The sequence below is a fragment of the Tamandua tetradactyla genome, chromosome 8 (genome assembly GCF_023851605.1).
Source record: "Tamandua tetradactyla isolate mTamTet1 chromosome 8, mTamTet1.pri, whole genome shotgun sequence".
Classification (NCBI taxonomy): domain Eukaryota; kingdom Metazoa; phylum Chordata; class Mammalia; order Pilosa; family Myrmecophagidae; genus Tamandua; species Tamandua tetradactyla.
The window spans coordinates 108,912,598-108,916,193 of record NC_135334.1 but is presented as its reverse complement, the minus strand read 5'-3'; the positions used below and the strand labels follow the sequence as shown (position 1 = coordinate 108,916,193).

The 3,596-nt window shown below is 35.2% G+C and overlaps 1 pseudogene; it reads left to right on the top strand.

Moving 5' to 3' along the window:
- The first annotated feature begins 439 nt into the window (after positions 1-439).
- Positions 440-1,093, top strand: LOC143643730 (UPF0690 protein C1orf52 pseudogene; annotated as a pseudogene).
- Positions 1,094-3,596: the final 2,503 nt, after the last annotated feature.

Here is a 3,596-nt window from a genome sequence, read left to right as displayed (position 1 = left end):
CAAGTATGATTGCTGAATCATATTGATATCTCTTTTAGTCTGTATGTTTAGAGCAGCTAGAAGCAAAGACTGAAATTATGGAATTGAAACCCATACCAAACTCTGAAATCTGTTCTACAACTAATTGTTGTGCTGTGCTTTGAAATTTACTGCTTTTTTGTATATATGTTATTTTTCACATGCAAAAAGAGTCAATTGTGATGACAAAAAAATATTCTTTCTAACCTCCAATGTTCTGGAGCAGCTAGAACGAAAAATCTGAGATGTTGGAGTGGTAGCCCATGACAAACTCTGGGATCTGTCCTGTAACTATTTGTTGAAGAGGTACTTTGAAAACTATTGCTTTTTTCTTTCTTAACTTTGTATATATGTTATACTGTACCATACACATTAAAAAAAATAAAGATTCAAAAACAAAAAAGCCTAAAAGACAGCCGTCATGGTAACGGATGAGAAGTACCCTCTGAGCTATTCGGCAGCTTCGACAAGCAGCAGGTCCGGCTCCTGGGACAGGAGGACCATGGCAGCGAGAGGAGATGCGTCGCGGGCGGCAGATGCGGTGAAGCCAGCACGCGTGGCTGCCTGGACCGGATGAGCAGTTCCAGCTCATGACTCGCCCGGCCTAACTCTCCGATCCCCAGAACAAGCAGCTCGACTGGGAGAAGCACGTCGTCAAGGTGCCTGAGGAGTTTCCAGAGGAATCCAAAATATGGAAGTCAAACGATGTACCATCTCCTGAGATTACACTACTGAGAGGAAATCACCGCTCTCAGAGCTGGATTTAGCAAGAAAGTGGTCAAACACATACGAGGACATGGTGATGATGCCCACAGAATGCTAAGAAAGCTGGACTGTTACCAGAAGGGGAGGAGACGGTGGAATCAAGACGATGAAAAAGATTAATAGACTTCTAAAAAGCACCAAGTGGAACCAGGAGAACCACCATAGAAGAAAACGTAAAAAACAACAAATGACTGGAATTTCTGGACTGCAAAACTTATTGAAACATTTCTTTTGACAGATTAAGTTGGTATTGTAAATTATTATGACACAATATCTCCTTCAAAAAACTAGTATAAGACATGAACAGATAACTCACGTAAAAAAATATAGACAATGAACCTTAAAAAACGTTCAACTTCACTAGTAATCAAAGAAATACAAATTAAATTTGTATTTTTAATTTAATTAAAATTTAATTAAGTTAATTAAATTCAAGACTAGAAGGGATATGGTAAAAAGGGCACTCTTTGTTTACTACTGGGATACCCATTTTAGAAAGCAATTTAACAATCCACTTTAGTAAGTGTAGAGATTCGGGTCTTAAACATTACAAGAGATTATTGCCTCATCCATTGATATGAACTTAAATGTTGCACTTTCGCTTTACTGATTTATAAAAATATCTCATGAGTCACTCTCTAATTGCAGCTCTAATGCCTCCTCTGTTATTTCTATATTTTACCTATTTATCATTTTCTGGGTGTATCACTGAGAAGCTCAATGAACTTCTATATTATTCCTAAACCTTTTCAAAAAAATTAACAAGTTGACTTCAACAAAGTAAACTGGCTGTTTTTCTTTTTTGTCCCAAATTGCATTTCAAAAAGTTAAGAAATATTTTTATTCTTTCCTATCACAAAAGCAATTCCTTATGTTTATTATAGAAAAATTGGGAGGATAAGGAAAAAGGAGGAAAATGCTGAATTCCACCTTCTGGTTCACCGTTTAGAATACATTATTCCAAGCCTTTCTCTAGCATTAAATGCATGTATATATTATACATATTATCAAGTTAACTTTCAGAAAGGGTATTTAAATGTACTTGTCCATCTCTCTATAATGAAATTGTAACAGCGTTGCTATTAATATTTTAAAAATGGTTTAAAAATAGCCTTTTGTTTTTCTAATTTGCTTTTTTTATATATACTCAGTGGCTAGTATAGTTTTTTTTTACTCCCTATTAATATGAATTGCTGAATTGTTTTTTAGCTAACTGTAATCCTAATATTGTTGACTCTCCTTTGTTTTTATTTGGGCCTAGTCTATTCCTGGAATTTCTACAGAGGAATAAATAAACTTTATGTGTGGTTTACCCTGCATGGAAATTGTAATCACTATTATTTTATAAAAGTTACTCTATTCATTTCATATTTGCATTTAAGGCCATGTTAAATTGCTTTCCTTTCTTTTAAAAAACCACCTTCTTATTGATATCTCCTTAGGAGTTCAAGGGAATATTAAGATGAATATTAATATAAGTATCATTTTTTACTGCGATAAAATTCATATACTAAATCTCACAATTTTAATCATTTATAGGGTACAATTTAATGGTTTTTAGTATATTCACAATGGTGTGCAACCCTTACCACAATTTAGTTTCAGAACATTTTCATTATCTCAAAAAGAAACTCTGTACCCATTAACCAGTCACTTCCCATTCCCTCCTCCCTCCAGCCCCTGGAAACCACTAATTTACTTTCCATCTTTATGGATTTGCCTATAATGGACATTTCATATAAATGGAATCATACAATATATGGTCTTTTGTGATTGGCTTTTCTCATTTAGCATAATGTTTTCAAGGTTCATCCATGTTGTGGCATGTATCAATACTTCATTTCTTTGTATGGCTTAATGATATTCCATTGTATAGCTATTCTACATTTTGTTTATTCATTCGTCAATTGATAGGCATTTGGGTTTTTCCACTTTTGGGCTATTATAAATAATGATGCTATGAACATTCCTGAACAAGTTTTTGTGTGAAAAAGTTTTCATTTCTTTTGGGCATATAAACAGGAGTGGAATTTCTGGTTCATATAATAACTCTCTGTTTAACTTTTTGAGGAATAAGTAACATTTTTTGAAGGCTTAATATGGGTGTGTCCTTAGCTAAGTGCTTGACTTACATTATCTCATTGAATCTTCATAAGTGCTTGAAGTAGGTCCAACCATTATATAGCTTTTACGCATAAGAGCACTGAAACTCAAAGAGTTTAACTACTTACTCAAAGGATTACCAGCTAGTTGGGAAAAAGATCCGGGAGTTGAACTAAGGTAGTCTGCTCTAGACCCTGAACTCTTTACTACTCTTACTGTCTTAAGATACTTATGGTCCAAAAAAGGGCATTTGGCAATGCACAAGTAACAAAACCAGACAAAGGAAAATAAGAACTAGAGGAGCCATGTGTTTAGAGTGCTAAGAAGTAATATGCTTAGAGAACTGAAGGTAGCAGGGTGATATCAGGAAAGGCTTTCCAAAGAACGGTAGAAATTCCAGAACAGTTACTAGGGTGAAGGTCAACCAGGTGAAAGAGCTATTACAGAGATGGCAGATTAGTTTCACCTCAAGTGCCAATTCCAGTTCATTAGTAGTGACTCTCTGTAGTGCTGTGTTGAGACACCACGTCCCAGCTCAGTGGGAAAGAGTGTGCTGATTAATAACAATGTCTGCCTTGGGCAGGGAGGGGAAATAGGTAGCACCCGTGCTATATATTATGTCATTGGACTATTACGACATGGAGATGAGGATTTATGAGTCATGTTTTGGAAAACAATGACTATATGATTTTAACTGGATTGTAGGATAT